General features: G+C 45.9%; 1 protein-coding gene across 3 annotated transcripts in view; it reads left to right on the forward strand.

The window, feature by feature from the left end:
- The window catches only part of CARD11 (caspase recruitment domain family member 11), a 110,637-nt gene that overhangs the window by 5,739 nt on the left and 83,409 nt on the right, over window positions 1-21,489 (forward strand). Inside the window, exon 2 of one of the 3 annotated variants that reach the window (XM_029220708.1) lies at window positions 6,807-6,875. The exons of the other annotated variants lie outside the window; for them this stretch is intronic. The gene's annotated coding sequence lies outside the window, so the exon portion shown is untranslated. The remainder of the gene's footprint in view (window positions 1-6,806; window positions 6,876-21,489) is intronic. 3 annotated transcript variants of the gene reach the window in all.

Consider the following 21,489-nt stretch of genomic DNA (forward strand, 5'->3'; position numbering starts at 1 on the left):
ACTGCAAATAACTCAGTTTCGTTCCTTTTTATGGCTGAGTAATATTCCATTGTATGTATGCGCCACATCTTCTTTATCCATTCATCTGTTGATGGACACTTCGGTTGCTTCCATGTCCTGGCTATTGTAAATAGAGCTGCAATGAACATTTTGGTACATGACTCTTTTTGAATTATGGTTTTCTCAGAGTATATGCCCAGTAGTGGGATTGCTGGGTCATATGGTAGTTCTGTTTCTAGTTTTTTAAGGAACGTCCATACTGTTCTCCATAGTGGCTGTATCAATTTACATTCCCACCAACAGTGCAAGAGGGTTCCCTTTTCTCCACACCCTATCCAGCATTTATTGTTTGTAGATTTTTTGAGGATGGCCATTCTGACTGGTGTGAGGTGATATCTTATTGTAGTTTTGATTTGCATTTCTCTAATGATTAATGATGTTGAGCATTCTTTCATGTGTCTGTTGGCAATCTGTATATCTTCTTTGGAGAAATGTCTGTTTAGGTCTTCTGCCCATTTTTTGATTGCGTTGTTTGTTTTTTTAATATTGAGCTGCATGAGCTGCTTGTAAATTTTGGAGATTAATCCTTTGTCAGTTGCTTCATTTGCAAATATTTTCTCCCATTCTGAGGGTTGTCTTTTCGTCTTGTTTATGGTTTCCTTTGCTGTGCAAAAGCTTTGCAGTTTCATTAGGTCCCATTTGTTTATTTTTGTTTTTACTTCCATTTCTCTAGGAGGTGGGTCAAAAAGGATCTTGCTGTGATTTATGTCATAGAGTGTCTGCCTATGTTTTCCTCTAAGAGTTTGATAGTGTCTGGCCTTACATTTAGGTCTTTAATCCATTTTGAGTTTATTTTTGTGTATGGTGTTAGGGAGTGTTCTCATTTCATTCTTTTACCTGTAGCTGTCCAGTTTTCCCAGCACCACTTATTGAAGAGGCTGTCTTTTCTCCACTGTATATTCTTGCCTCCTTTATCAAAGATAAGGTGACCATATGTGCGTGGGTTTATCTCTGGGCTTTCTATCCTGTTCCATTGACCTATATTTCTGTTTCTGTGCCAGTACCATACTGTCTTGATTACTGTAGCTTGGTAGTATAGTCTGAAGTCAGGGAGCCTGATTCCTCCAGCTCCATTTTTCTTTCTCAAGATTGCTTTGGCTATTCGGGATCTTTTGTGTTTCCATATAAATTGTGAAAGTTTTTGTTCTAGTTCTGTGAAAAATGCCATTGGTAGTTTGATAGGGGTTGCATTGAATCTGTAGATTGCTTTGGGTAGTAGAGTTATTTTCACAATGTTGATTCTTCCAATCCAAGAACATGGTATATCTCTCCGTCTATTTGTATCATCTTTAATTTCTTTCAGCAGTGTCTTGTAATTTTCTGCATACAGGTCTTTTGTCTCCTTAGGTAGGTTTATTCCTAGATATTTTGTTCTTTTTGTTGCAGTGGTAAATGGGAGTGTTTTCTTAATTTCACTTTCAGATTTTTCATCATTAGTGTATAGGAATGCAAGAGATTTCTGTGCATTAATTTTGTATCCTGCAACTTTTCCAAACTCATTGATTAGCTCTAGCAGTTTTCTGGTAGCATCTTTAGGATTCTCTATGTATAGTATCATGTCATCTGCAAACAGTGACAGCTTTACTTCTTTCCCAATTTGGATTCCTTTTATTTCTTTTTCTTCTCTGATTGCTGTGGCTAAAACTTCCAAAACTATGTTGAATAACAGTGGTGAGAGTGGGCAACCTTGTCTTGTTCCTGATCTTAGTGGAAATGGTTTCAGTTTTTCACCGTTGAGGACAATGTTGGCTGTGGGTTTGTCCCATATGGCCTTTATTATGTTGAGGAAAGTTCCCTCTATGCCTACTTTCTGCAGGGTTTTTATCATAAATGGGTGTTGAATTTTGTTGAAAGCTTTCTCTGCATCTGTTGAGATGACCATATGGTTTTTCTCCTTCAGTTTGTTAATATGGTGTATCACTTGATTGATTTGCGTATATTGAAGAATCCTTGCATTCCTGGAATAAGCCCCACTTGATCATGGTGTATGATGATCCTTTTAATGTGCTGTTGGATTCTGTTTGCTAGTATTTTGTTGAGGATTTTTGCTTCTATGTTCATCAGTGATATTGGCCTGTAGTTTTCTTTCTTTGTCATATCCTTGTCTGGTTTTGGTATCAGGGTGATGGTGGCCTCGTAGAATGAGTTGGGGAGTGTTCCTCCCTCTGCTATATTTTGGAAGAGTTTGAGAAGGATGGGTGTTAGCTCTTCTCTAAATGTTTGGTAGAATTCGCCTGTAAAGCCATCTGGTCCTGGGCTTTTGTTTGTTGGAAGATTTTTAATCACAGTTTCAATTTCAGTGCTTGTGATTGGTCTGTTCATATTTTCTATTTCTTCCTGGTTCAGTCTCGGAAAGTTGTGCATTTCTAAGAATTTGTCCATTTCTTCCAGGTTGTCCATTTTATTGGCATATAGCTGCTTGTAGTAACCTCTCATGATCTTTTGTATTTCTGCAGTGTTAGTTGTTACTTCTCCTTTTTCATTTCTAATTCTATTGATTTGAGTCTTCTCCTCTAGTATTCATTTTGTGTCCTTTTCTTTTGTTTGTTTTTTAACCCTGAGCAACTGTTATCATTCTGGTTAAGAAAACAAGAAGGAAAAGCCAGGTTCAGAAGAGAACAGCAAGGGTGGTCCCCATGAACTGCTGTTCCGCTTAGACTTAGCTGTCCTGATTCCCAACCTACTGAGTTGCAGGAAGAGAGTTCCTCTTGCAGTGACTTCTGATTTCAGCTGTGTCCCAGTAAGAGAAATCACAGGGCCTCTGTGCTCCTGTGGAAAGGCAAAACTGATTGGTTAAAAAAAAAAAAAAAAAGGATTTGTTTTAAATTAAGGCATAGCACACACACAGTATACGTCCCAAATCTGCAGTGCACGATGGGGGAGGTTTCACACCCACCCACGTAGCCGATCATCCAGATCGAGACACGGGTCCTTTCCAGGCCTCGAGGGGGGAGGGGTCTCATGCTCCTTCCCGGTTGCTAAGCCCCCCACCCCTTTTGCGTGTCCTTGAATGTCATCACACAGAGTGCGCTCTTGTGTCTCCAGCTTGATTCATCCATGTGTGTCGCAGTCACTGGCGTTTGTTCCTTGCTGTATAGCGTTGCACTGTGAGCGTTTACCACAGTCTGTGTATCCACCCGATCGCTGATGCACGTGCGCGCGTGTGCAGTTTGGGGCTATCGCGAGAGCTGCCGTGAACACTCCCGGAGAAGTCTTGGTGGCGATGACCCACTTTTTTTTAATCTGAGGGCAAACAGAAACCTTGTGCCAGCATTACTGGAGGTTTAGCCAATGGTTATCTCAGTGGAAGAATGCTGATACGAAGTAAAACTGCGTTTTATTGACATTCCTGCTCCGTTCCCTGCCTCTGAGTAAGGATTCGGTCATTCACTGAACTTTTCTAAGAAGAAATGGCCTTTTTAAAAAGGGATTCGAGTGTAGCCGGTTCGGGGAGGTGTGGGGGAGTGTGCGTTTGAATAATAATGATACCTTGCACTTCTCTCCGAGTCTCCTGGCTTCAGTTCTCAGATGCTTTTCAAAATCAACTTGTGAAGCTCCGTGGCGCCTGGGGAGCTGAGGCCACAGCCATGCCGGTTTGCGGGTGGGAGGCAGAGACGCATGGAGATTTCCAGTTCCTTTGGGAGTTCTCCATCCTCAAAAATCGTGTCTTCTGGACTCTTAGAGGAGGTTCTTTCTCGGGGCCCTGGAGACGCAGGCGTTCTGAGTTTGGGGAGGTTTTAGGCTGTAAAGGAAAGTGGCCCTAGGAAGGAGAGGGTGGTTTCCTATAACTGCTCCGAGCAGGGGAGACCACCCGACTACAGCAGAGCAGAGGGCTGTCCCCAAGGAATGGGTCAATCTTCTGCCCCCTCAGTTTTGTACAGAAATTCTGTGTAATGCTGTATCTTTCTTAACTGATTTAAAAATCTGCTTTTGAAGCCCAACCATTTATGTCTACCTGGGCCCAAGAGGCTCCCCTGCCCTAAACTGACGACCATCCTTCGTCCTTCCACCCACCGGCCGCCCCCGGCCTCTCCGGGCCCCTGGCCTCCTCCTCCACCCGCCTGGCCCTGCCTCCACGCAGGCACCAGAACCACCTTGTCCGTGCAGAGATGCTTCTGTAGCGGTTGTCTCCTTTTTCTCCAGTATCATCAACTTTTTTCCTTCTCTCCAAGGATCATTCCGACCAGAGTACAAATATGCTGCAGTTCCCCCCATCTTTAAAGAAAAAACCCAAACCTGCCTTGTTTTCATATTCCCTTGTAGCTGTCACTGCCTTGCTGTGTACCCCTCTTCCGTTAGTCTGTCAGGGCTGCTGTAACAGAGTACTGCAGACCGGGGAGCGGCGGGGGGGAGGGGGGGTTAAACAATTGAAGTTTATTCTCCCAGTTCTGGAGGCTGGAAGTCCCGAGATCAAGGTGTGGGCAGGGCTGGTGCCCCCTGAGGCTTCTCTCCTTGGCTTGTAGGTGGCCGCCTTCTAGCTGTGTCCTCACGTGGTCAGCCCTCTGTGTGCATGCACCCCTGGTGTCTCCCTGTGTATCCAACCTCCTCTTCTTACAAGGACACCAGCCCCCCTGGATTAGGGCTCACCCTAACGGTCTCACATTAACTCAGTCACTCCTTAAAGGCTTTGTCTCCAACTACAGGTAGTGGGGCTAGGGCTTCAGCATATGAATTTGGGGGGATGCAACTCAGCCATCACACCTTTACAGACGGTCTCTTTGAAAGTGTTGTCTACACTGTCTGTCCCCATTTCCTGTCCCCGCATTCTGTCCTGGACCCACTTCAGTCAGACTTCTGCCCCCGGAGTCCCCAAGTCCAGGTCCACTCTTAGCCCTCGGGGGCATTAGCTCAGTCTATCTACCTCTCCTCCTCGGAATGTGGCGTGGGTTCCCTCTCTTGGTTTCTCCCGCCTTCCCAGCCACTCCTTCCTAGTCTCTCTTTTCTGATTCTTCTGCGTCCCCTGACCTCTGAGGTCAAAGGGCCTCGGCCTCTTCTCCCTCTGCACTCCTTCCTGGATGGTCTCATCTAGTCTCACGGCCTCAAAGCCGTCTCTGTACTCATGACTCCCAAGTTTATACCTCCTGCCAGGCCTCCCCTCCTGAACTGTGCACTTCAGTAGCCAATGGTCTTGACTGCCTAGACATGGAGTTGATCCAAAACCAAACTTCTGATTTTCTCATCCCTAAGTCCTCGCTTCCATCCTGCCAGGTGCTCAGGCTTTGAAACCTTGGGATGGTCTGTGATTCCTCTCTTAGAAATAGGGATGTGTCCACTTGCTCAGCACAGAAAACCCAAGTGTTCTGGCTCCGTCACAAAGGATGTCACTCCCATGCCTCGTTAGTGCATCTTTCAGGGGACTTGTACCCCTAACAGATGGGGCACAGCATGACGTGCTGGAGAGAACCCAGGGCTCGGAAGGCAGGGGTGAGATTCGGGTTCTGGGTCACTAACCCATTGGGCTGTCTTGGCCAAGTCCTTTCTCTGCTCTGGGCTCAGTCTCCTCGTATGTGAAGTGAGGCAGGAGACGGGGCCGGGGATGGCAAATGGGTGTCACCTTGAGGGCCAGCTCCGCGGAAGAGAGTTCTGTGATCGATTTCCCATGTCTGCTGTGGGTGTGAAACTGACAGTTGGAGCCCGGGTGCCCCCCATTAGTCACCCCTGCCCTGGCGCCTCACCACCAAGAACCCTTCAAGCTTTAAAACTCTGTGCTCGCGCCCCGACCTTGAGCAAATCACTTCACTGTCCCAAGATTTTGTTTCTTCACAAGCGAGGTGGAGATAAATAATCCCTGACTTCCTACCACACAAAATTGCTCTGAGGAGCGTGTGAGATAGTGGGTGAAAAATTGCTTGGAAAATAGCAGGACGTTATATAAATGCAAGGTTTCATTGTTACTAACTGACCTCCCTGGTCATGATTTGTGTTACTCATGCCTTCCTCTGAGCCGTCTTCTAGGGCTGGGCAAGAAGCCTTTGCTTTCGTTTTTGCCCCTGCCCCCCACCTCGGGCAAGACAGTGCCATTTGGATTTCCTGGTGATGATGAGAAAGGGGATTAGCATGGATGTTGGGTGTGCAGGTGGTCTTTCTGTGCTTGGAAGATTTCAGCATCTTTCACAGCCCCCGGGGCAGGTGAAACCAGGAAGCCTTCTCCAGAGCCTTTCAGCTACTCAGCACCATCTTACCCTCCCACCATCACCCCACCCCCTTGTGACACTTCTGCACAACAGGTGGGGAAAAAATCTTCCCAAAGTAAATTTTTGCCTCCCTCCGGGGTTCATCTGTATTATCCAAATGTCTGGAATTACATTAATTCTCCGGTTGGGCAGTTGGGAGCGGTGGGTCTCCTCCCCTGAGCGCTACTGAGCACAGCTCTGGCTAATTTCTGGAGCAGGCACCTGCCCTGCAGCCTGTGGGAATCCAGGGGAGATACCCAGATAGAGCTATTTTTGTTACCTGATGAAAAAAGCATCCCTTCCCTCAATCTACAATTCTCCCCTCTTTCACCTTGAATGTTGTTAATGCCCCGTCTTTTCTGCCAAAATCCCAAAGAGAGTCTGTTTGCAGCTTCCTGTGTGCATAAACTTTTCCCAGAGACCCAGGGGAGCTATCTGTCCTTACATTATTTGGTGTAAGCAAAGCTTTGGGGCATTTCTTACTGCCAGTGATGTATTCTGAGTTGGTTTCTTTGCTCAGGCTCTTACTTATTGGCGAGTGCGTCTCATTTCCTTCTTCCCTCCCGCATGCAGCCTTTGTCGTGAACAGTGTTCGGCGCGGTGTGAAACGAGAAGCATTGAGAACTCTTCCAAGACATAAAGGTTTGATTTTGTTTTTCTTTTTTCGTTTTTAAGTGTTAGAAGAATAAAGGACTTGAGTTTCCTGTAGGACGGGAAACAGTGAATCAGATTTTTGTTTTGCTTAAAACCTGAAAATCGCAGGCAGCAGCTGAGGGTCTCTGGACAGAGCTGAGTGCTGTGTTTGGGGGTTTAGGGTGATGTCCCTTCCCCATGGGCCATTCTACGGGAGAGGCGGTGGCCACCCGCGGAGACTGATTTGAGAGGGACCAGAAAGGCTACCTGAGTCACAGAGCTGCCCGAGACAGAGTGGGCACTGACACTTCCTGCTCTGCCTTTTCTGCTCCGTGAGGCGTTTCAGTGATTCAGTGCCTGGTGTTATCCGCAGACTGATGGGTGCAATGAGCGTGAGCTCTCCCTCTCCCAGCAGGCGACCTTGGACAAGTCTCTGAAGTCATTGGTGAAATGGGGATAAGACAGCACTCCTTCCCACAGGAAGTTAGATGAGATACCACCTCCCAAGTGCCATGAGGCAGGCAAGACATCCAGGGAGGCACGGCTGGGACAGGTGTGCGCTCGTGATACAGGTGTGCCATGCTCGTTAGCAGGATGCCCTGGAGAAAGTTCAGAAGGGCCCCTGACAAACCTATAATCTAGCATGAGCCATTTGCTTACATCCCTTGCCTGATCCCCGTTCGTTAACATCCATTACTACCATTATCCTTTTATTCATCCCTTAACGAGTACCCAGTGCCTGCCACTCCCGGGCACTCCGCTAGGTGCCAGGGATAAAAAGATGTAAGGGCGGGGTCCTCACCCCAATAAGCCTGTACTCAGGTGAGGAGACAGTCAGTTGCAAGATAAAGGAGGCACGCATTGAAGACGGGTGTGAGAGAGAGAGGCACCCGGGTCTGCCCAGGGAGACAGAGACCCCCAGGCCCGATAGAAGCTGAAATGAGACTTGGAAAATAACGAAGCTTTTGCCAGGCAGAGACGTGGGAAGGGCCCTCTAAGTAGAGAAACCGCACGTGCCCAGCCATGGAGGTGTGATGAGTGTCAGTGTTGGCAAAAAGACGGGAAGATGTGGGGACGGGGGAGGAGGGGCCACCGAGAGCCCCCGGATGCCTTGCCGAGGGGGCAGGTGCTGTCCTGTGGGCGAGCACCAGATACTGGCGCGACTGAGCCGTGACTGGGCGCCAGGATGGATGTGCAGGTTTGAAAGATCACACACAGCGGTGCGGAGAACAGATGGGAGACTGGGGGCAAGAGGCACGGAGGGCCCCCTCTGATGGGACGTGGGCCAGGATGAGCTGTGTCTTTAAGTAAACTTCGTATGGACGCATAACATTCACGCAGGAGGCGTGCACACATCCTACGTGTGCAGCACGACGGATTTTCGCAAAGTGAACACACGGTGTCCCCAGCACCCAGATCATGAAACAGAATGGGACCAGCTGAAAAATAATATTTTAATGAAAAACAAGAATGGCTTTTCATAGCGTAGTAATTTTTAGTATAAGTCTGTCCCAAATACTGCACGGGACATTCACGTTCTTCAAAATGCTTGGTTATTCAAGATGCAAATCTGACTGAGCGCCCTGTATTTTATCTGATTACCCTGGATGCATCCACATCGTTGCAGGTGGCAGTAGTTCTTTCATGTTTATATTGCCAGCGAGAGTCTGTTTTATGACTGTTGCACATTTTATCGAGACTACCACTGATGGATAACTGAGTTGTTTCCAATTTGAGGACATTATGAATGAGGCTGCTCTGAGCACTCTTACACTTACCTTTTGGAGACATGGGCTTGTATTTCCACCCAAGAGTGGATTTGCTGGCTCTTAGTGTATGTTTATATTCAGCTCTAATAAATACCACCCAATAGTTTTCCAAGAACGTTGTTGCAAACTACACCCCATCAGCAGTGGAAGAGCATTCCAGTTGCTCCACAGCTTTTCTCACACAGCATTGTCTGTCTCTTCATTTAGCTATTCCAGTGGGTGTGCAGTCAAAACAAAGCATTGTGCAGTTTTAATTTGCGTTTCACTTGTGGCTGAGCCGAGTGCCTTTTCATGTATTGATCGGCCATTTTGGCCGTCCTCCTCTGCGAAGTGTCTGTTAGAGTTCTGCCCACTTTTCTGTTGTCATGTCTTTTTCTTATTCAGTTGGAGTAGTTCTTCATATATGAGGAGTCCTTTGTCAGATAAATGTATTGCAGATATCTTCCTTCAGTTTATAGCTTGCCCTTTCGCTCTCTTATTAGAGTCTGCTGAATAACAGAAGTTTTTAATTTTAATGTAGTCCAGCTCGTGTGGGTTTTTCCATCATGGTTCACTCTTTTTTGAGTCCTGTTTAAGAAAGATATGCCTTATTAGTTTATCCAGTTTCATTACTTTTTTTTTTACTTTTTTTTTTTTTTTTTTTTTTTTTACTGTAGGCAGGCCTCACTGCTGCGGCCTCTCCCGTTGCGGAGCACAGGCTCCGGACGCGCAGGCTCAGCGGCCATGGCTCACGGGCCCAGCCGCTCCGCGGCATGTGGGGTCTTCCCGGACCGGGGCACGAACCCGTGTCCCCTGCATCGGCAGGCGGACTCTCAACTACTGCGCCACCAGGGAAGACACCATTGCATTTTTTAATGTGGCTACTTAAAAATTAAAATTATATGTGTGGTTCAAAAAAACAAAAAAGAAAGAAAGATATGCCTACCCCTAAGTGTGTGTTTCCTCCTAAAAGATTTATTGTTTCATCTTTCGCATTTAGATCTATAATCCATCTAGAATGGATTTTTCCTTTAATAAAGGATAACGTACGTACAATAAAACACACCCATTTTAAGTACACAGTCCAGTGAATTTTGATAAGAGTATATACACATGTAACCACAACCACAGGCAAGATGTAAAAGATGTCCATCACCCCATAAAGTTGCTTTATGTCCTTCTGCTTCTCAGAGTGTGGTCCATGGACCAGCAGCATCGGCCTCACCTGAGAGCTGGTTAGAAATGCAGACTCTCGGGCCCCACCCCAGGCCAGCTGAATTAGAATCTGCATTTTAACAAAATTCCTAGGTACTTTGTATGCACTTTAAAGTTTAGAGACAATCTGAGTTCCTTTGAAGAAAGGTGACAAGCAAAAAAATGCTTTTTCCATTGTTATTAATGACATCGCCTGAAGCAAGGCAAGGTAAATGATAGATTATTGAGTTTGGGGAAAAAATGAAAGAGAAGAGAAAGACAAAGTTGGAAAGAAATTTTGAAGTCATTACAGGAGCACCCTCTATTCCTTGGACCACTTCCTCTCCCGGAGACCTGGCCCCGCTGATGTCCTGCAAAGCTGAAGGACAAGATTTGCCGTTGGGGAGGCTTGGGCTCCTGGGGCAGTGCTTCCTGGTCTGTGCCCTGGACCAGCATGGAGAAAGCCATCCTAACGACCAAGTCCAGAAAGACCATAATTTTTGGTTTGTTTTTTTTTTTTTTAAGTTTAATTTTTATCTTTACGTAATATATGTACTGCTTTAAAATATCAAATACTTCCACATGGCTTATAATAAAAAATAACAGTTCTCCAGCCCACCCCTCCCACTCCTCTGACATTTTAATCACCTACTTTTTGGATGACCCCTTATCCCTCACACCAGAGTCTGGTTTTCCAGTGAGTAAACGTTCCTTCTGCCAGAGCTGGGGAGAGAATCTGGGGCGTTAACTGCCCCCTTTTACATATCTTCAGCCGATCCTCCTGGTGTTAAGCCCACCCTGGTTGTCCACCTTCTGTGGTCCAAGGTACCTCTATTTTCTGGGCTTTTCTGGGATTCTGCAGAGCAAATTGTCTTTTGTTCCTTCCAGCTCTTCTACCATTAAGCGCTTAGGTTTTCTCCTTCTCTACTCACATTAGACATTTTTACATTATAAATTAAATTTCTTTTTTAAAAAATCAAACAAAAGAATATATGCATATAAAGAATACTAACAAAAAGCCTTCATATTTCAGTCTGTGGAAATTATTTTTGTGAGTGGTTTGAAATCCAATTAAATGTGTTAATAAATTAAATTTATTTCCATAAGGGCTATCCCAGCCCCATCCCTTCCCCTCTGACCTGTGGTGGCGAGTTTCTCATGCATTGTATCCCTGGCTCTAAATCTGAGCTCACAATTCTGTTCCTTAGATCTATTTGTCTTTTGCCAAAAAAAAATACCAGGCTATCTTTTTCCCCCTTTGTTTTCTGCCTTCTCAGGTTTTAAATGAGCATTTCATGTTCCCATTTTACCTCTCCCAGCATATCAATTGTACTTCTTGTTAAGTTGTTGTTAGTGGTTGCCCTGTAGTTAAGAAAATACATTTTTAACTAATCCACGTCCCCCTTGAAATGACACTGGATGGTTTCACATGTAGAGCAGGCGCCTTATAACCCAGTGTTTGCAGTTCCTCCCTCCCGACCCTCTGAGATTGCTGTCCATCATTTCACTCACCATCCACTATCAGTTACGTGATACGTTGTTACTGTGATTACTTTAAAACACAGTAATCTTGGGCTTCCCTGGTGGCGCAGTGGTTGAGCGTCCGCCCGCCGATGCAGGGGACACGGGTTCGTGCCCTGGTCCGGGAAGATCCCACATGCCGCGGAGCGGCTGGGCCTGTGAGCCATGGCCGCTGAGCCTGCACGTCTGGAGCCTGTGCTCCGCAATGGGAGAGGCCACAACAGTGAGACGCCCACGTGCCGCACAAAAAAAAAAAACAAAAAACAGTAATCTTGTAGATCAATTAAGAATAAGGAAATCCCTGGCGGTCCAGTGGTTAGGACTCGATGCTTTCACTGCCGTGGCCAGGGTTCCATCCCTGGTCAGGGAACTAAGATCCCACAAGCCAATGGGCAGGGCCAAAAAAAGAAAAGAAAAGATCTTATTTGACTTTTATTTATTCCTGCACCAATGCCCTTCCTTTCTTTATATTTTGGGTTTTTTTTTTTTATGTTGTTTTTCTTCTGCCCGCAGATCCTCTTTTAACATGTCTTGCAGGGCAAGCCTGTTGGCCATAAATTTCTTCCATTTTTGTTTATCTGAGAAAGTCTTCATTTCTCCTTCACGTTTGAGGACGATTTCGCTGAAAATTGACTTCTGAGCCGGTAGCCTTTTCTCTCTTAATACTTGCAGTATTTCACTCCACTCCCTTCTTACTTGCGTTGTTTCTGATAAGGGATCCACTGTGATCCTTATCCTTATCTCTTCATAGGAAAGGTGTTTTTCCCCTCTCTGGCTTCTTTCAGGATTTTCTGTTCATCTTTGCATTTCTGCAATTTGGATCTAATGTGCCCAGGTGTGTTTTTCTTGTTATTTACCCTGCTTGGTATTCTCTGAACTTCCTGCATCTGTGTGGTTTGGCTACAGATCCAGTATTAATTCAACTATTAGTAGTGTTCTTGGCCATTAGTAATTCAGCTGTTTGTTTTGCTTTCTCTCTTTTGCTTCTCCCTCTGCTCATCACATTATACTACACTTTTGACATCATCCAATAACTCTTGCTTATTCTGCCCTGTTTTCTTTTCATTCTGTTTTCTCTTTACATTTCAGTTTGCAAGTTGTATTGACCTATAGTCAAGCTCGCTGATTTTTTTCCTTGGCCACATCCAGTCTACCGACGAGCCTGTCAGAGACACTTTATTTCTGACACTGTGTTTTTGATTCTCCCTAAGAGCTTCCTTCTCTCTGCTTACGTTCCCCTTCTGCATGGTGTCCAGTTTTTCCATTAGCGCCCTCAACCTATTAATCACAGTTATTTGAAATTCTCTGTCTAGAGTAATTCCAGTATTTGTGTCATATCTGAGTCTGGTTCTGATCATTGCTTTGTTACTTCAAAATGTATTTTTTTCTTGGCTGTCACTTGAAAATGTTATTTTCTCTTGCCTTTTGGCATACCTTGTGCTTTCTTATTGAGAGACATACATGCTGTGTTGGGTAATAGGAACTGAGGCAAAGAGGGCGTTAGGGCTTTAAGTGTGAGGGTATCTGTTAATCAGGCCAGGCTTTGGGCTCCGTTCGGTATTTTTTGCAGCTGTAGGTGCCAGAAGCTTCAGCTCCTCGAGTACCCCTGCTTGTGTCTCCCTTCTTGACCCTGGACGTCCCTCTGTTCTCCTCCTTAAAGAGAGTCTGGTTTTTTCAGCTCTTGTGGCTGTAACCACCGTGGTACTGGAGCCCCGTTGCTGTGGGGGGAGGGGAATGGTCTATAATCTACGACGAAATTTCAGTCCTTTCGTGGGCTGTGTTTCGGGGCTGAGGCGTTCACGAGGGCTTCTCCGGTGACGTAGTTTTCCCCTCTGCCCCTGCCCCCCCACTCCCTCCCCAGGCGCAGCATTCCCAGCCTCTCCTCGAAGCCTGGTCCTGTTGACTATGGTCTCTCCTCCCACTTTGGTGAGACAGGAAGGCTGGAGGGGTCCGGAGAATGGAGGAACTTCTTCACCTGGGTGGGATAAGGCTTCTGAATTGCATCTGGCCAAGTCCTCTCCCCTGGAGAAAAGGCCTTTGTTCTGACTAAGGCTCTGGGTCTACTTCACAGTGGTTTGTCTTCCCCTCCCTCTGCCAGAGACACCAGGGGGTCTTTCTGGGATCCTCGCCATGAAAACCTGGAGGGGTTCCTGGGGGTAAACCCAAAAGAGTGTGGTGGCCCCCTAAGCCTATGTCCCCTCCAGCTTTTCACTTTCACGCTGGTCCTCACTCAGCCTCCAGCAATTCATCAAAATCACCATTTAAGTGTTCCTTCCTGTTTATGGCTCCAGCAAATTCTTCTCCCTATAAGTAGATCTCATTTGCTGTATCCCTCTAGATGTCCCCATCTCTCGGGCTTTCAGGGTGCCATTTGTCCTGTGGCCTTAGTTCTCTGGTGGGTCCAAGAAAATTGTTGGTTTTCAGTTTGTCCAGCTTTTTCTTGTAAGGATGACAATGATAACTTTCAAGCTCTTTACATGTTGTAGCTGAAACCAGAGGTCAATACCAAGCTGTCTTCATTACTGTAAGATATTAGTTAGGGTCAGCTACACTGCGTAACAAATAGACCCCCCCCAAGTATCAAGGTCTTAAAGAGCAAGAGGTATATATATTTTTTCTTATGTAAAATCAGGGTGGCTTTCAGGTCAGCAGGATAGCTCTCCTCCATGCAGTGCTTCAGGCACCCAGGCTCTTTCCATCACGTGCCCCACCATGCCTAGGCTACAGTGCTGTTTGCATCCAGGCAGCAGAAAGAATAGGGCAGAAAGGTGCACATATGGGAGGTTTAGTATGGACCTGGCCCAGAAGCAAAGCACAGTACTTTTGTTCACATTGCATTGAGAAGAATTCAGTCCATGCACCCAGAGAAAAAGAGAATGGAATTTCAGGAACAGCTACCGTCCTCACCACTTACTGCTTTACATTAGCTCTACCAGTCTGCTGACCATGTTCTTTGTCAGATGTGTCTTGACTCTTTTGGTCCTTTGCTTCTACTTATGTACTTGAGATCCAGCTTCTCGCGTTCTATTAAACACTCTGTTGGGATTCCAATTGTATTAAATTTGTAGATCAATTTAGGGGGGACTAGCATCTTTATGATAATAAGTTTTTTCATCTGCAAACTTGGTTTGTCTTCCCATTTTTAAAGATCCTCTATAATGTCTTCCAGTAAAGCTTTAAAATTTTCTCTATAAAGGTCTTGCTTAGTTTTTGTTCAACTTATTCCTAATATCTTTTGGTTTTTACTGCTATTATAAAGAATATGAAACTTTAAAACTTTTAAAAGTTTAAAACTTTGCATTTATGTTGTTACTAATGTAGAGAAACACAGTTGATCTTTTTTATACTTAACCTTGGATTCATAACTATACTAAACTCTTTTTAACATTCTGATAACTAATCTCTAGACTTTTTTTCATTTTTCTATGTAGATAATATCATTGGTGAATTATGACAGTTTTTTCTTTTTTACCATTTCTTAGACCCTTTGTTTCTTTTTCTTTTCTTCGTTTATTTTTTTTACTGTGCTGGTTGGCATCCCCAGTAAAGCATTGAATAATAGCGGTAATTGTGAGCATCTATGCTTTGGCCTCAATCTTGAAGGAAAAGCTTTCAAAGCTTCACCTTTAACTATTGTGTTTGCTAGAGGATTTTTGTGGATATATTTAATTAGGTAATAACGTTTATTTCCTTTCCATTCGTAGTTCACCAATATATTTTATCAGGAATGCATGTCAAATTTTATCAAGTACTTTTTCTACACTTTCGTGGGTTTTTTTTACTGAAACAACTGCACAGGCACACCTTGGAGATACTGCAGGTTCGCAGGTTCACTTCCAGACCACCTCAGTAAAGCAAGTCATATGAGTTTTTTCGTTTCCCAGTGCATATAAAAGTAAATCCTTGTTGCTTATCTGTTTTTGGATAGTAGTTTGTATCTGTTAATCCCATACTCCTAATTTGTCCCTGCCCTCCTTCCTCTCCCCTTTGGTAACTGTACGTTTGTTTTCTATGTCTGTGAGTTTGTTTCTGTTTTGTGTATAGATTCATTTGTGTTATTTTTTAGATTTCACATATAAGTGATATCATATAGTATTTGTCTTTCTCTGTCTGACTTACTTCACTAAGTATAATATTCTCTATGTTCATCCATGTTGCTGCAAATGGCAATATTTCATTTTTTTAGTGGCCGAGTAATATTTCCATATCTGTTTTTTTGTTGACTAATTCTCACCTCAGGTGTATCTATTCTACTGTTTAACCATCCTTTGAGGGCTTTAAAAACCACATGACTAAGGACAATTTCAAACATACAAAATAGATTCAAATAAGGAACCCCCTCCTTTTTCCCATTGTCCAAGTTCAGTAATTATCCACACATGGCCCTTCTTCCTGTATATCTTTTTTTTTTTAATATTTATTTATTTATTTGGTCGCACCAGGTCTTAGTTGTGGCAGGCGGGCTCCTTAGTTGCAGCTCCAGGGCTCCTTGGTTGTGGCATGCAAACTCTTGCAGCATGCCTGAGGGATCTAGTTCCCCAACCAGGGACCGAACCCAGGCCTGCTACATTGGGAGCGCGGAGTCTTATCCACTGCGCCACCAGGGAAGTCCCTTCCTGTATATCTTTATACCCCACCACTTCTCCCCTCGCAGGATTGCTTTAAAGCAAATCCCAAATTCCACATCATTTCATCTCTAACCATTTTAGTCATAAAGCTTTTAATTTCAATGATTATAGTTTTTCATTTCTAATTCTGTTTGGTTCTTTTAGAGGTCTGCCTGTTTATTTTGAGTGGTTATTTACTTTTTATATTTTGGTTCTCTTTTTTATTTATTTAAACATAGTAAATATCATAATTCTGTATTTGATCAACTTCTAATATCTGAATTCCTTGTGTATCTGATGCTGCATTTGCTGTCCTGCTAACTATTGGTTATTGGGCTTTGTTTCATTTTATGATCTCTCTAAAATCGTGAGCTCATGTTCTTTGAAACTTTATCTCCAGGAAAATTTTGAAGTCCGATTGAGGGTTTGCTCCCCCCAAAGATGGTGTGGGTTTGTTCTGCCGATGACTGGGTGTAGTATGAAGGGATCACTGTTTGTTTAATGTGACCACTTTATTGAACTATAACATACATACAAAAAAATACAAATCATTAGCGAACAGCTTTTGTGACCAAGAAACAGAAAATGATCAGAACTACAGAATTCCCTCCTACTCTTTCCAGTTACTTCTTCCCCTCAAAGGTCACCACTGTCCTGAGCATAGTTTTGCCAGTTTTCGTGTAAATACAGTCATCCAGTCTGTGCTCTTTTTTCGTACCTGGCCTCTTTCACTTAGCATATGTCTGTGAGGATCATCCAGGTTGATGCGTGAGCGGCAGGGTTCATTTTGCTTTGTTGTATCATATTCCATTCCGGTGATCTCTTCTATGGCTGGTGAGCACGTGAGTGGTTCCCACTTGTGGGATGATGACGGTGCTTCTGCAGACCTCTTGTGCACGTGTTGTGGGAACATACCATGACTTCCTTTCAGATTCATAAGTAGGAATGGAACTAAGGGCATCCACAGGATACTTCTGCTTTAATACTCACAGTTTTCCAAAATGGTTGTACTAACTTATATTTCCTCCAGCAGCACAAGAGTATGGGGTGATTTAGGGCTTTTTGTTTTTTTTTTTTTGCGGTACGCGGGCCTCTCACTGCTGTGGCCTCTCCCGTTGCGGAGCACAGGCTCCAGACGCGCAGGCTCAGCGGCCATGGCTCACGGGCCCAGCCGCTCCGCGGCATGTGGGATCCTCCCGGACTGGGGGACGAACCCACGTCCATTGCATCGGCAGGCGGACTCTCAACCACTGCGCCACCAGGGAAGCCCAGGGTGATTTAAATTAAATCCTCAGTTTGGTGCTTTTTGGCCCATGAAGTCGAGTGAATTTAAGGTCCTCAAGCCACATGAAAGCGGTGGAGAGGAGACTTTCCCCTCCACTCAGCTAAGGCTGAGACAGATGGGTTTCCCCGCTGTCTCCCCGTCTGTGGGTTGTGTAACTCATCGCTTCTCTAGGAATGCAGCCCTTGAGGGGCCCCGTGCTGGAGGACAGGGTCTCTGGTCTGACTCCCCATTGCAGTCTGACCCCGATCGGTTCACCTGGGCTTAGGAGAGGCCTTCGGGGCAGCCTGAGCACCTGTTCCCTCCCTAACATCTCTGGACTTCTGCAGCCAATTCACTTTCGGCCCCTGAGGACTTCTCTTCGTGTCTTGCCCGGTCAGTTATGCACTTTAATAAATATTTTAAAGTATTTTATCTGGCATTTTAGATATATTATGGTGGAAGTGCTTTTAGACCACATAATCTTCCCCCAAATAGTGGTCCCTTTCTGCTTTCCGTTTTCCAAAATTTTGCTGACATCTCTCATCTGCTGCGGTCTTCTCCATTCTCTATGACCATGTGAACATACACACCCACACCCACACACACCTTCCTTTACTGTTGAACTGGTGCATTTTCAGGAGAGAGCAGAGAGGAATGTGTATGCATTTAACTGGAAATTCAGCTAAAAGCATTTTTCTTTTTTTTTTTGGCCGTGCCGCGTAACCTGCAGGATCTTAGTTCCCCAACCAGGGATGGAACCCACTCCCCCTGCAGTGGAAGCGTGGAGTCTTACCCGCTGGACACCAGGGAAGTCCTAAAAGCATTTTAAGTAATGTTTTTCTCTGCATTTACTGATAACTCTTCTCTGGTGCTCCTTTCTCTTCTCAAAAGTGTGGTCATTAGACCAGCAGCTCTGATGTCTCTTGGATTCTCGTTAGAAATCCAGGCTCCTAGACCCCACCCCAGACTTTCTGAATCATTTCAAGAGCCCCAGGTGAGGGACTTCCCTGGCGGTCCGGTGGTTAAGACCCCGCGCTTCCAATGCAGGGGGCGCAGGTTCGATCCCTGGTCGGGGAACTAAGGTCCTGCATGCTGCGTGGCGCGGTCAAAAAGAAAAAAATGAAAGAAAGAAAACAATAACTGGGAAGGCAAATTAAAAAAAACTATTATATATAGAATGGATAAACAACAGGTCCTACTGTATAGTAGAGGGAACTATATTCAATTTCCTGGGATAAACCATAATGGAAAAGAATATGAAAAAGAATGTATATATGTATAACTGAAGCACTTTGCTGTACAGTAGAAATTAACACAACATTGCACGTCAACTATACTTCAATAAAATAAATTTTTTAAAAAAGAGCCCCAGGTGATTCCTCCGTGCAGTGAACTTTGAGAGGCACTGGTTGGCACCGAGGGTCTCACCTGGGCCCCTCCCCCTTCCTGCACCTCCTCCCATCCTGGCTCCCTGCCCCTCTCCACCTTGGGTCCCTGAGAAAGCCGGGAGCTTAGGTGCAGACGTTCTCCACCTGGAAGTTAGGAGCAGCTTCCCGAGCTGACCTCGCCTGGGCAACACCAGGGCTAATCACATCCTTATTTGGGGCTGGGCTCTGAACTCAGTACTGTAAAAGCTTCACAGGAGATACCAAGGTATACCCAGGAGAGGCAGAGATGGTGAGAAGCAGCCCTTGACATTAAGACATTCTCAGCCTGGATCTGGGAGAACATTCTGGAGAATGAGAAACAGCCCCGAGGGCAAAGAGTAGATTCCTGCGCATTTAATGTAAATTACAGGTTGTTACACTAGCACTTTATTGCTTTGGAGCCAGACGCCTGGGCTTGTCCTAAAAGCCCCAGAACTTTGTTTTCCTGGGATCTTGGATTCAGTTGAAGCTCCCAGGGTTTTGCTGGCCAAACTCAGGCCTCAGGTGATAATGTCATCCCACTGGACTCCATCCCTTGATCCAGGAGCCGCAGGGGGACCCAGGACGGCTGGGAAGAAACACGAGACCAGGTGCCGTCGAACTCCATTCGCTCATGATCTTTCTCCCCAGACGCTCTGGCCTTGCCCTCAGTGGCCTTGTTTGATCTCAAAGGTGGAGGGGCCCACCCTTCCAGAGGTCTCAGGTGACGTGAGTTGGGTCACCCCGGCCCCTCAGGTAAAACAAGACTCTGGCCGCCTGACATTCCATGTCCTTCTAGCACCGCATCCTAGTTTTACCTGTTTCTCAGAACCAGGCCTTAACGGGCCCTAACGTTACTAAGTGGAAGACGGGCACTCTCAGAGTTCCGTTCTCCAGGACCATTGCTTTCTCATCTGCCAGGTGGATGAGTCACCTCGAGTTCCACCGAGATTCTGTGAGTTTTGACCAATGGTGCTATGAGAGTGGTTTGAGATTCCTGGATGCAGCCTGCCAGTGAGTCAGTGCCTAATGTTGGTATTTTAAGTAAGAGAGTCTCGATGCCCTTAATTACTTCCCTGGGTGGGCTCTAGAATCAGAGTGTGGAACCTGCTGCCCACGCGGAGTCACCTGACTCAGCCAGGTGAGGAGGGAGCTGGCCTAGGAGCCACTCCATGCCGAAGGCCCCTGAGCGGGGGGAGTGCTATGGGCTGAATTGTGTCCCCTCCCCAAATTCATGTTAAAGTTCTAACGGTGAGCACCTCTGACTGTAGGTGGAGATGGATCTTTACAGAGGTGATTAATGTAAAATGAGGTCACTAGGGTGGGTCCTAATCCAATAGGACTGGTGTCCTTATAAAAAGAGGAGGTCAGGACACAGACACCCTCCCTGGGCGCCAGAAATCATGGTGCAACGTTAAGTACCGCAGCTGGCCGCAGTGCAGCTCCTGGGCCCAGCGGAGACCTTTCTCACATATCTACAGCCCTCGGGTCCCCAGAGCAGAGCGGGAGGGTTGGCTGCAGGAGAAGCATTTAAGGTTCATGCCGTCCCCTCATCCCCCGCTGCCATTCCCGGTATTATGGAGCACCTCGGTGGGCATCGTGCTGAGCTAATTTGTTTTAAATTGGCTCACCCGACCCTCTTTGGGAGCTTCTGGGAGTTCACTTTAAAGTCAGAGAGAGAAGAAGCGGGAGCTGCCTAATTCCCTGGTTCAGTCGCACGCGAAATCTAGTTTGGTATCGTCCCCGAGTGACACGTCTCTTTCATGACACTTGGAAGCAGATGACAGCTCTTGGTGCCCTGCCTCTCTGCACGGAGGGGTCAGGACAAAAGAGTGACCTCGTCACGAGGCCCACCGCCCTCCCTCCAGGCCTGTCTGCCTCTTATTGCAGACTTCCCATTATCCACTCAGAGGCAAAGGGGCACTGGCGACACATGCCCAAGGCCACCTCTGCTAGAGGGCCCTCAAACCACCAGTCAGGTCAGCTTTCTAGACTCAGTGTATGCACTCAGCCCAGCTAGTCACCCAGACGCAGGCCCCACCTGCTCCCACCTGCAGCTCCACCCCAGGGTGCTCCCTGCCTGTACCACCTGCTCTGCCGTCAGCCGGTACAGAACCCACCTGTCGTGTGTCTCACTTAAGCCCCGTGAAACCTGTTCTGGCCTTTCCTCAGCACTGCTGCCTACCTCCTGAATTTCCATTGCATTTTGTGATTAAAAAAGAAAGCACAGTGGGAACGTAAAATGGTGCAGGCGCTGTGAAAAAGTCCCGCAGTTGGTTAAACACAGAATTACAATGTGACCCAGCAATTCCACTCCTAGGTAGGTACCCAGAAGAAGCAAAAACAGGTTTTCAAACAAATCCTGCACACGGATGTTCATAGCAACACTGTTCACAAAATAGTGGAGAAGCCAAAAGGTGGAAATAACCTAAATACACATTAGCAGATCAATGGATAAACAAAGTGTGGTAAAGCTGTTATTCAGCCGTAAAAAGGGATGTCGCAGTGACACAAGCTACAATGAGGAGAAACCATTACACTCAGTGAAAGAAGCCAGACACAAAAGGCCCCTTATTGTAGGATCCCACTTCATGAAATGTCCGGAATTGACAACTCCAAAGAGACAGAAAGCAGATTAGAGGCTGGCAAGGGCTGGGGGGAGGACCTGACTGCCGAATGGGCTTGGGGCTTCCTTTAGGGGTGATGAAATGTTTGGAATTAGGTAGAGATAATGGTTGTACAGCATTGTGAATTTATGAAATGCCACTAAATTGTACCCTGAAAGTGGTTAATTTCACGTTGTGTGAATTTCACCTCCATAAGAAGGAAGAAACCGTGGATTCTTAGAGCTGGAAGGAACTTTGATCCAGTCCAACCTTGTAG

Source organism: Monodon monoceros, unplaced genomic scaffold, assembly GCF_005190385.1.
Source record: "Monodon monoceros isolate NGI ecotype Baffin Bay Population unplaced genomic scaffold, NGI_Narwhal_1 Super_Scaffold_13, whole genome shotgun sequence".
NCBI classification, from domain to species: Eukaryota; Metazoa; Chordata; class Mammalia; order Artiodactyla; family Monodontidae; genus Monodon; species Monodon monoceros.